This window comes from Pygoscelis adeliae, unplaced genomic scaffold, assembly GCF_000699105.1.
Source record: "Pygoscelis adeliae isolate BGI_AS28 unplaced genomic scaffold, ASM69910v1 Scaffold31, whole genome shotgun sequence".
Lineage (NCBI taxonomy): Eukaryota > Metazoa > Chordata > Aves > Sphenisciformes > Spheniscidae > Pygoscelis > Pygoscelis adeliae.
This window is the reverse complement of record NW_008824233.1, coordinates 3,659,388-3,671,829: the sequence shown is the minus strand read 5'-3', so window position 1 is coordinate 3,671,829 and position 12,442 is coordinate 3,659,388. Positions and strand designations below refer to the sequence as shown.

The following is a 12,442-nucleotide window of genomic DNA, read 5'->3' as shown; positions in this document are numbered from 1 at the left end:
AATGCAGAAAAGGAAGACATTGCATAAATCAAATCAAGAGACCAAGCACATATGTTATGATAAATAATACATCTCATGAACGGTTGTGTTCTTTATAACATCCTTCTAATTCTGCATAAAGAGGCTTTATTTCTGAAAGATTATGAAAAATAGGTGACCGCACACCATATGATTTTTTATTTTTGAAAGGATACTAGACCTAGGAGATACTAGGACCATACACAGATAACTGTATACACTAATATGTTGGCAGACGCACTACACGAATGATGTGTATGTGTTCCTTGTAGCACCCAGCTCTATATAAATACAGGGGGGCCGGGGTGAGCGCAGGCAGCAGCTCATCCCAAAAGTTCCCTCTGCTGAGCAGGGGCAGGGAAGCTGAAGCAGGTTGGGGAAAGCGGCTGGGGATTGCCAGATAGCACTGAAAATGCGGGTTTTATCCTCCTTTGGCAGAAACCAGGAGCCCTCCTCTTGGCACACGCCAAAAGCCTTGCTGTTTTCGACACAACCGTCCCTTGCGGACGGCACACACACCCCTACATCTTCCTTCACCAACAGGACTGCTCTTCCAGGGCTATTCCCCTCTCCGCTGCACACGGGGAAGCCTTCGTTTCTCTACCCTTAAACAGGCCCTTTTCAATACAATTTTGAAAAAATTTCTCTCTCCAATTCTTCTGGATCCCTCTAACTTCATACTAAGAAGTGGAAAGAAGTCTGATACTTAAAATGAGGCTGGGTTTCTTCCTGTAACGTACATTTTTCTACTGTCATCCCAAATTTACACAGGATTAAAATAATTTTTTAATCACAAATTTTTTGAAAGCCCTTTTCCAAAAGTACTCTTAAATGTTTATATGGATATACAGGCACCTACACACACAAAAAGTACAATTATCCTGCCGAACACTAGTTTCCAAAAAGAAATATTAGATTTTAAAATATAAGCGCTCCAATTATTTCCAACAGATAGAGAATACACACATATAGTTGCATAGTTATTATGCATGTATATTGCTGCAGCACTGCCGTCCACCACCAGCACGCCTGCAACCATAGTGCTTCCTAAATGTCCCAGCGCCAAAGCAACAGTAATGACTCCATTACTGCTGTACGGATCTCCTCCAAATAAATTCTCTAACTTTCCTTTTCTACAACTGGTTCTGTAATCTTCCAGTGCAAAACAGTTAACTTATCAGACCTAGTCTGGAAAATATATTTGAGGAGCTATAATAAATGTTGGCTAACAGAATATTTAGGTTGCTAAGAAATATTAGAGAAGGGACTTGGCTTAGCTAGTCATCAGCTTTTTGGTTTGCTGCAGCCGCATTAGAAATTCCCAAGTGATATTAGAGTGTTTCTAACATACCCATGGGTCACGGTCCCATTGACTTATAGAGGGCTGAACATGATAAAACACTTCAGGTGTTGGACAAGGATAGTAAATGTTATTTGAAGGACACAGAGCTTAAAGGAAATTAAAATCAACTTTGTAACATAAGCTAGTCTCAGTAGGGATTCAGGCCTCCCATCTTGCATAAGTTTCACATTTACTCGACTTAATACCCAATAGACTGCACACAAGAAAAAGCTAAGCAAAGGAAAAAAATAATTGTAAGACTGGGACCAAAACGTTAACATTATATGAGATGATCTGAAGCTAGAAGACTTTGGGGGAGATGTTAAACTACTTCTTTTTTTTGTTTGTTTTTTTTTAAAGAAACAAAGAAGAAATATTTGGTTTTAAAGAGAGGTGGCTAGAACAGATATTACATCTTTCCCCAATATAAACATTTCTCTTACAAGCTTCAGACTGAAAAAAAAGTAAATTAAAGAAGTGTTTATTCTAAAGAAAACCCCCACTGTTACAGGGGAACGTACATTGCAAAGACTTTCATGCAATTAGGGCGTAATCAGAAAATTACAGTTAAGTAATCACTGATGGCATAATACCGCTCAAACAATGAAGGAGGGTACCAGTGCGCTATTAGGGGCTTTAGTATTATCTGTTAAAAGTGAAGTAAAAAAAAAATTTAAAACCACGCACACAAAAACTATCAATAATAAAAATAGTATCAAATGAAGAGGTGTCTGGGGCCTATGACACCAGGAATTTCCAATTTCAGTGCTTTTATTTACATAGTTCACTAAGCTGTCATATGATGTACCTTTTTTAGCACAGAGTCTACCGCAAATTAGCTTTTGGCTTAACAGGATACCCTATAAAAATCACAGGCAGGCACAGGTTTACAGTGAGAGATCTCTTTACCAGCTGCTCGGAGCTGCATCGGAGCCGCACCATGCGCTCTGAGAGCTCTAGCACTGCCTAAGCTGTTAATCTGAAGGGTGACATGCAAGTATGCGTTTTTCCATTTTCCCATGATTTCCCAGCAAGGGTTTCAAATTAACACAGGCAACGTTCATTAAGGCTGCCCGGACTTTTGACGCAAACGGCAGCCAGAGAAACAAATGATGATTAACCCTCCAGTCCCACGGAGGCACTGCCAAAACCAACTTCCAGCCAAGGGGCTGTCTTTGTCCCCCCCCACCTGACCTCCGCATGTTGATGTCATCATCACAACTGCATGGAAATAGTTCTCAAAAGGCACGTCCTGGTACAAACTAATTTCCTGTCAACACGCTGCCTGCAAATCCAGGCAGTCAGAATTAAGGCCCTCACATAATCCGTGCAGGGCCATGTGTGCACGGGTGAGCGTATGCAAGAGCCGTGCCTTAATCAGAAATACCTTGAACTTCAAAATAAAAAACGTGTGAGCGAAGAGGAGCCTGGCTGCTCCATAAGGGCCTGAGAATTTCAAGTAATCTCTTGTGTTGCCCTAATGCCATACATCAGTCTGTAGGCTATGTGTTATTTTAATCTTTTTGCCAACCCCTCTTTCTTTAAAATCCTCAATGAAGGAGTTTTAAAGGCAAAAAATGTTTTTGCTTCCTACATTATTACATTAGTCAGAGCCAGATATCCTCCCCTATGCGATATTTCAGCTAATCCTGCAAGCGCCCCACCAGTCTCAGACCAAGCACACATGCGCTCCTGCACAGGCACTTCACTTGACCATCAGAGAAGCTTCCTGAATGGCAAAAGCCTGTCAGGTAAGACTATCGTGGATTAAAGCAGACTACTGAAGGTGGATACGGAAAACAAAACCTGTTCTTGGTATTTTATTTTAGGTAAAGGCACTTCCAGTACACATTTTGACAGAATAAAACATGCATTCTACAGTGTACCAAAGCCTCACAATTAATCTGAATTAATTCTAGCCTTGTCTGATGGAACTGAGAGACTGTGAGCCGTAGCTCCAAATTCAATATAGCGGGTGAGGGATCTCTGTAGCACCTTTTCTTCTTCTTATCTCCTTTGGCCTTATCCAATGACTGTTCTAACCAGCTGGATTCAGATCTCAGTGGGCACCAACATTTCCCCTTGAACATCTTAAGCCACTCTTATACTTCTTCCTGAGGATATAAAAGCAACTGTAGCCTGATTCTATCACTGCATCAAGGAGTACATACAGTTCACTAGCTTATATAGTTCTTCAAGCCAAGGTGATTTTGTTTCCAGACATAACCAGATGTATGAAATCACCAGATTTAAATCTATTACCCTTCTTGCTATAGAGGCTTTTTTTTTGACAGCAACTGACTTCTTGTTTTGTACATTTTTACTTATTTAACTTTCTTTTCTTCTCCCCCCCCCCTTTATCTAACAGATTTTTTAATATTTGAAACTAAAAACACTCTGAGAATGCAGTCATTACGGTTTCACCTCATGATGAAATTTGGTAAGCATCACTACTGTGAGCTAATGCAAGCGTACACTTGCATCATCTGACAACCTAGAACACTTCCAAAGCCAATGGAATGAGTGTTTTTTCAGAACACCAGATGTCATTTTCATTGGAAAATGTATTTAAGTCTCAATCACTATTTACATCCTGTAAAGGAGAACCAGTGAGTCTCCATCCCTCCACTGACTTCAATGGCATTGAAGCCTGTCTGAACACCTTAGCTTCAGAATCAGGACCTTAATTTAGTTACGCTGCTAAACTGTAGACATGGAAATGCAGGAAACATTCACACAATAACATTTTGAGCACTCTTAAATTCACGGCAACTGCAAAGCTACAAAACCAGAAGGAAGTCTGGGAGGGCCCCTCTCCTGAAAAGCCCCATTTCTGCACAGATGACCCTACCTCAGGCAGATCCGTGAGGTCGAAGAGGCAGACCTCAGGAGAAGTATCCAGGATAAATTACTGCAGAGGGATTAATCTCCACGCAGCTGAAATCTATAACGCAGGTTTTGTGAGAAGGGAGTACAGCCCACCTTCTTTTCCAAAATGTCATATCAGGCAAGATTTACATACAGATAAAAGCTGCCTTTATTTTATCCCCCCCCCCAACAAAAGAATTGCAATCATAATCAAATTTACGGGTTTTAAAAATACTTGTGGACGTGATATCATCTCAAATAATTCTTTCACTGGAATCTCTGGAAATAATTTCATAGCAAAACAAATGTAAAACTCATTGACATGACAAAATGGTTGGTATCAAAAAATTAATACAGGTTGAAATAGACCTTTCTGGCAGGACTATCCACTTCTCCACAAACTACCGAGGTAAAAGGTTCCTGAAATACCAAAGCCCCCTGCCAGCACACTCCCACGCGAGAGTCGCCTCGCTCGCACAGTCTTAAGGATTTTTATTGAGTCTGACATTTCTGTCAGGGCTTTGCAGGGGTAACGTGTCAGCAAGGAGCACCTGCCAAGTCCGTCTTTTCAGTTCAACTGCCGTGATCGTAATTAACTGTCACACTGTTTTATTTCCTTCCCTCACAAACTCTGGTGAAATATAGCTTTGGCAGTTCAAGGTTTTCCACGGTATTGGGGGGGTGGGTGGCGGGGAATCTACTCCAATAGCATTACCAGAAAAATAATAATTGCAGCATCTTCCCAGATATCAAATTTCACTCAAAAATTTTATCAGTGGGGCATTTTGTCCAGCAGAACGGACGCTGCCATGCCAGTTAGAAAAAGCAGGCTCTTCCACACAGATATACCCTGCTGAAATATTAATTCAGTCAGAAAATTCTTATATCTAAAGAGGGCAGAGCGGGTCCTTATGTTAGCTTTGAACTTTGTTTCCCTTGAATGCTACTGGGGCTTCAAAACCCAAACTTTACTAAATATACTAGGTTTACAGAGACATGCATGTTTACATAAGCAGCACAGTATCACTAATTTTTCCCTATAGCAGTTTTCCCTCTCTCCCTCAAGATCACACCACCTTTTACATCACATACTTATTTCTGCTTACAGGCACGGTTCCTGGTTTGAGCTGCAAAACTGTCATCCACAATTACTAATTGATTCCTCTATGTACATGCACTCACAACAAAAGAGGTATTTCATCAAACAAAAAGGCATAGCAAGCATACGTACGCCTAAGTGATCATTATTAAAATACTGGGCCAAATTCACTTCTGGCACATGTATGGTACGACTTCAATGTATATTATTAATTCAGACCACTACAGATACTACAGGCTTGGATGTTATTAAAAAGTCTAGGAGAGATATACAGCATGCAAATCTTGTATGTTATCAGTTAAATATTTTGGCTATTCATTTAAAAAAACCAACCAACAAACAACAAAAAACCCAAACCAAAAAAACCCTCTTCAGTGCTAAGGTAAGAAACATTCCCCATAGCAGAGAATTTTCCTGCCTGTGTCATCAGAAAAAACTCTGAAAGATAATCCTAAACTCTAAACCCTTCCCTCCATCAGCACCCTACAATTAGATGCTGTCGTATTCTGTACGCACCTGTATCAGCTATTACCCACTATATTGTTTCACATCTTCCCTGTTTCCTCAAGAGCAAAATTCAAGTACTACAGAAGGGAAATCTCCAGAGGAAACCTGGGGAAGTCTGGGAAATTCAGAGACTGGGTAGAACATTTAGCTTTATGGTCACCTCCAGGCCAAAATGGTGTTTTGCCAATTGTCGATTCACTGATTAAGTGCGGTTCATGTCATTTGGTTTTTAATACATTAGAAAAGCATAGATAAATAAAAGAACTCCTAGTACTCCTTGAGTGGCCTCCAACTTCTAAGAAACCTTCCTAAAAACAGAAGATGAGCTTTGTGAAAACAGGAAACAGTGCTCAGCTGTCAGCAGGTGACTTTGAAACAAATGGCCTATAGACCGCTGCAGAAACATCCTAATTATCCTCCACGGTCACGCAACCAGCCTCTTCCGTTTGCCCAAATTCCAAATTTCTTCTTATTGCAGCTTCCAGAAGTTAGTGAAGTAGGCCCAGAAAAATGAAACGCAATGAAAGGAGAGAAAAGGAGGAAAGGAGCCAGTCTGAGACGGATTTGGAATCAACAGGCTTTCTTCCAGAGGGCTTTCCCCAAGCACATCTCCAAATCCTTAAGTACCTAGGTGGTGATGCATCGTCCATTTCCATCTGCCTGCAACTAATTCCAGATACACGTCCATGAAAGATGGACATTAGACCTTGCTTTCATCTGGCCCTGGCACCATCTAGCTGAAGCAGGAAGGATGCTAACATCAAGAGTTCTCCTATTCTGTTAACACTGACATTGCCTTGAAAAAAACCAAACCAAAACAAAAAAACCCCAAACACACACCTGAGGCACAGTAAATTTCCCATTTCCTTTCTTTCTGTTTTCCTCAGCATTTCTCCTCTGCGCATTCCTGGAAGTTAATCAAGTTGAAAACTGTAATTAATCATATCTACCAGGGAAGCAAGTACAGTTTAAGTTGGAAGTATCACAGACCTAGAAGTAACTAACTAGACTGGATTTCATTTCATTATAACAATATTTAAGTGTAAGAGGTTCACTTTCATCTGGAATAAGTTTCATTTATAAGTTTTAATTAAAATTATGTTCCCCTTGTATTTCATTTGAAATAACTAAATAAAAAAGACCTTCAATCGTTATAGTCCTAACCCGCAGGCAGTTGTAGCCTGCTCAGGCCCATTTACTGTGGGTAAGCTGACCTTTTTCCATAGGCAATGCCATACCGGGAATTGAAGTGGTCACCATGTATGCCCACTTCTGATCCCTCTAATCCTGGTACCTGTTTCAACTGGGCCTCTGGCAGGAATCCAGGCAGAGGCTCAAATTCATGTCTTTGGCTGAAGCATCTTGCTGCAGGTCAACTTTGCCACAGCACTCCCAAGCACTGCAGAACAGGCTCACCTACACTAACAGACTTGATTAGTCCCTCTAAACCCTGTACATTTATCCATGCACGTGAATGACTTCAAGAAAAGGGTTTACAGATCCAGTCCTGCTTCCACTGATGGCAATGAAAGTCTCTACTGACTTTAAATGTCTGAATTATGATACAGGCTGGCAAAGTTACAAGTTATTGGGTTTTTTAAACAAAAAGGAAGAAACACAGATTTAAAACACATTGTGATAAAGGATTCTTGCTAGACAAGAAGTCTTAACAAGTTTGTTTTAAAATTAAAGGGATTGCAGACATTTATCATATATACAAACAACCTATGGGTAATGCTATTTGTTAAAATTGCTATTCCAAAGCAAATTACAAGCTTTACTGTATGATTAAATCATTTCAAAACTTTATTTTTCACCACTCCTTGCCTGGCCTAAAATAGAAAGCTGGCACTGCACATGCAGCTTTTTTCCCAGACAATATTTCTATTTGGACACCAAATTCCAAAACTTCAAAGAATTCAGACAGCAGTTACAAAAGTTTTGAATGCCTCAACTCTCTATCACATCCAAACACAGCTCAGATATTGCAGGGAATCAGCTGATGTTCCCCAATTCAGGAATAACCAGTGCCAACATAAGCCAGAAATGCAAAGCTCCTTGCCTAACTGAGCCAGCGGCTAGGATCGGGTCACTCACAACACAAGTATGGCACAGGGAAACTCCACTTCTTCCACGTATTCTTTGTTCACTTTCTTTTGCCTTTGCATGAGTAATATTAGGGTGACAATACCTCCTCCAGCTCCACTACTGGTAATTTACCCTGTGCAAGGTGGTTTTCTGCCAAAAACCTCTATCCTACCTAATGCCACTTTGCTCTGTCCCTGCAGGATCCAGCCCGTAGGTTTCATTGCTAGGATGCAATACACTGACCTCCATGACAGAGGCTGCCAATTACACCAGGGAATTTGCACAGAAACAAAAATGCAACAGTATGTTCAAGCGTGCAGTGTAATGCATGCTGAAGTTTACCGTATAAATATGTGCTAAAATATTCCAGAAAGACAGACAGCTTGGTTTAAAAACAGAAGATTTATCACAGTCCCTGTTAAAAGCAGAAGTACAGAAGAGAAGCTGCTGTTCTTCACAGCTTCATTTAGAAGCCTGAGGGCCTCAAAAGTTAAGACTGCAAATATTTTAATACCTAAAGTGAAAACCGTACATCTTTCAGAGGTTCTGAGCATTTTAAATTGTGGCTTAGGAATGTGTCTATCCTCCCCCCCCAGTATACAGGATAACATACCTCCCCAGAAAAAACATCATCCTACTGTAGTTTCAGGGGATTGGTACCAAAGTCCCTTCACTTTGTCACTTCTACCCTCACTCTGAAAAGGTTAGCATTATTCATCCACTAACTTGTTTGGCCTCCACAAGTCAAATGCAAGGTACTGATTTTGTCCCTTGTCTTTTTTTTTTTCCCCTTTGAAAATGGAATTTATCAGTGTCTTTTACATCAGTCTACAACATTTCCCATCTTACATTACAAAGATTTGCAGTTAAAGGGGAAAACGCTTTGCTTCTGAAAAACAAGAAAAGGAACAAATATGTCTCTTGCCCAAAAATCCTAAAAATCCTACTTATATAAACAATGTCCCATTTCCAAAGCGCAGAGATTTCTTAAGTTCAGCAAACAGACTGTCTGTGTTGCATTTACACAGAGCCACGTTCATTCATCACTTTCAAGTCTAATTACCAAGCCATTTCCCTCTTGGCAACCTCTAATGGCCAGAAGAATTAGGTTTTACATGGTCAGGATACCAAGGGATAACAAATACCCATAACTCTTTGCAGCTGTGCAATTTGTAAAGCCTCTCAAGCTTTGTCCGGGCAAGGGATTACTGCGAGGCAAACTTTCCTCCTCATGCGCTGCTGTATCTGGACCAGTCCTGCGGGTCTCGCTTCAGCGCAGTCTCTCCTACAAAAAGTCTTAATAACATCTTTCAAAAGTAAGGAGAAAGAAAAAAAGTCATAACCCACTTGTGGAAGCAAATGCCAATTAGAACCACAGAGCGGTGGAAAAGGCTCTGTGCATCACGTAGTTCACCTCTCCCAGTACACGACTGGTCCTCGCTGCATGTTAAACCGTGGAATGTCAGCTTTGTTTTAAAGATGTCAAGTGGTAGGTTGCTGGAGCTTCTCCTATATAACTCACAGTGAAGGAGAATTCTCTACCAAAAGCCTTTTTGATTTGCGGAAGTTTTTTCTGTCTCAATCATTTTTCCTACTCGAGGCTCATCGTGACACCTCTAACTTTCTACCATCTTTTCTTCCGCAGGTTTATCATCTATTCTTTAGAATCAGTTATAGTGAATGCCTCCCTTTTTCTTTATAGTCAGTCCATTCAGTCCCTAATTTTTTATTTTCAGTTCTCTCTAAACTTCCTCTAACATCTCAGCATAAACCAGACAGAGAGGTAAAATTTTCCAAGAGTGCTAGAAGAGCAGTGTAATAGAACAAAATGCAGAAATGAATACAGCTCAAATTATCTTTACCTGTCTTCACTACCACATTGGAAGCTCAAGTCCGTTCAGAATCACCCTCTCATTTTCTTGCATCAAGGATCTCCAGACTTCTCCATTGAGCAACTGATCCTTACACTGAACTATTTTTCTTCAGAACTGCAGGATTATATTTTTGTAAATTCTCTTTGAGGCTGGTACGTATCCAGCCCACATTTGTAATTCTTTGATTAATATGTATTAGTTTGTTGCCTACATGCAACATCGGGAGGGGGGTGTGGACAGACAAGAAGAAAAACCCAGGAGCTTATTTCATATAGATAAAACATATAGAACTTCTAAGCAGGCTGGATAAGAAATCATCTTTTCAGAAATAATATGTTTTGACACTGAACAATGTCAATGAAGGTAGTTTTTGCTGACTTCAAAGTATTATTTCTTGTAACTAATAAACACACAGAAATACATTTCGTAAAACAAAACTGCTACACAAGACAGTTACATTAGGTAGAGTGTTAGATGTATTGCAATTATGGAGTTATGGCACTGTGACATATCTGAACGCAGCTACAGTGTTTGCCATGGAGTAATGGCTTGTGCAGTGACAGAGACTCCACTACCTCACGCAAAGGAGACATTCTATTGAATGGTGCAAACAAGAAAATTCCTTAGCTTTCTCGATCTACCTGTATTACAATTAATTACAGAGTCAATTAGTTTGTATGTGCCGGCTGATGAGAAGGGATTGTTTAGTGATCTCTACAGAAGGTTGGGAGCAAAATGTTTGTGTTTTAAACCCACAAGCTTTAGTCAAATCTAAACAAGTAATAATGGGTTAATGAATATTTGGCAAAGTGCTTTGAAGAGCAAAAGCGTTAAGCAATTACTCAATGTCATTTCACATCTGTATTTCAGATCTGAACTACGCATAAAACTACTCTCACAACTTAACAGTTTAGGCTTCTCTATCTCTGGACACGTCCTGTTAGGATCAGGAGAGGTTACCTACCCGGGAGATTTGGGACGCAGCACATTCTGCACAAAGCCCACAGCATCCTAACAAGGATTTAAACTGAGAGGAAAACCTTTTACAAAGCTGTATCACAGAGTGTTTTTCACTGCCAGGGCAGAGAAAACTAATTCAACCAACAGAGGGAATAGGGAGACAATATAAACAGGTGTTTCCTTGAAAACGTCAGTATGGTTAGTAATAGTACAGGAAATGGATCTCCAGAGGCCACAAATCGTTAGCATCTCTAATGCATTTGCAAATTCCTACTGTGCAAAGTCAGCCTGTAAAAAAAGGCCATTTCTAATAAGTGCCTTGTCTGGTTTCCTACACCATTTAATTTCAGATGAATTTTATGAGAACTCTGCTACATATTTTACCTCCCATCTGGTTCAGATTTGACAATGAAATATTTGTGTGTCCCACCCTGTTCTTTTTAAAGCTCCAAAACCAGATGTCTCAAGCACAACATGACTGCAGCAGGTCATACCACATTCTTCAGCAAGCTGTGCCAGGCCTATTACCCCCCACAGGCGGTTCCAGGTAAGGTAAAATTGAGTTGTTTACTCCCTAAAAGAAAAGCAAACAAACAAACAAACTCAACACCTCTAGGGCACTGTGTGAAAAGACTGATTAAAATGTACTATGGCTTATTCTTCCAAAAGGTTTTATCTTGATGAAGTGGTGTTTCTGAAAGCGAAACACATTAAGAACTGCAGGGGGGGGGAGATATTTCCCCCCCCCTCTATTGGCTTGATTCCAGCACACATTTTTGCAACTTCTCTATTGTGATAAGCAGGCAGGTGTTTCAGTGCGTACCACAGGGTGGCTAGCATTTCTAGGAAGTTTACAAATTTCACAGTTGCATACATTGCATATGAGAAGGATGTTGATGATGACTACTTCTACCAGATTTTGCATTTTCAACAGAAAATGTGTTCATTTCTTAGCAGTTTCACAGGGCAGCTCTATGCTGCACATGATGCCACCTCCTGTAACATAAACAATTTATTTGTGTCGCTGAAATGTCAGAATGACACCTTTTATCCTTTCCTGCAGATACAAATGGCCTCTTTGCAATACAAAGGAATCTGTATGGATGCCAAGGTAGCTTCTTTTCCAGAAAAATGATGAAGTTGTGATGCATCTTTAAACTGGACAAATACTTTCTACATGCACTATATTTGACAGTTTTTCATGCACAACAAAACAGAATAAAAGTACTTGCTCACAACAAGTAGTAGTATTTTATAAGAAGGTATCCCCCAAAACAGACCACTTGCAGAGCCTGTCAAATCTTAAATGCTATAGTAGCAACTAAAATCCTCCTTCAGACAAGAGCTAAACATCTCTCAGAATCATCACAAAGCAGGATGTTAAAAAAACATTGTTAGCAGCTTGCACAATAATCCCTTTTTAATGTCACACATGAAAGGACATAAGTGTTCCCAAATCTTTTCATGAAGTTTTTCCCAGTCTGGTGAAATGTTTAAATGTAAGTATAAATTTAGGCATATGAGTAGTCTCCTTGGAAATTCAAGTGCTATATAGCATATGACCATATTGTTTGCTTGACGGAGACACTATATTAGGCCAGTGGAACAACCCTGGGAAAAGAAAGGAGTTAGTTACTGGAAATAAATGCAAGCTAAAACCACAGAAAAGAGCGAAAGGGCATGAGA

At 40.1% G+C, this 12,442-nt stretch overlaps 1 protein-coding gene across 1 annotated transcript in view; it reads right to left on the bottom strand.

The window, feature by feature from the left end:
• The window catches only part of SPATA5 (spermatogenesis associated 5), a 203,242-nt gene that overhangs the window by 143,846 nt on the left and 46,954 nt on the right, over window positions 1–12,442 (bottom strand). The window lies entirely within an intron of this gene.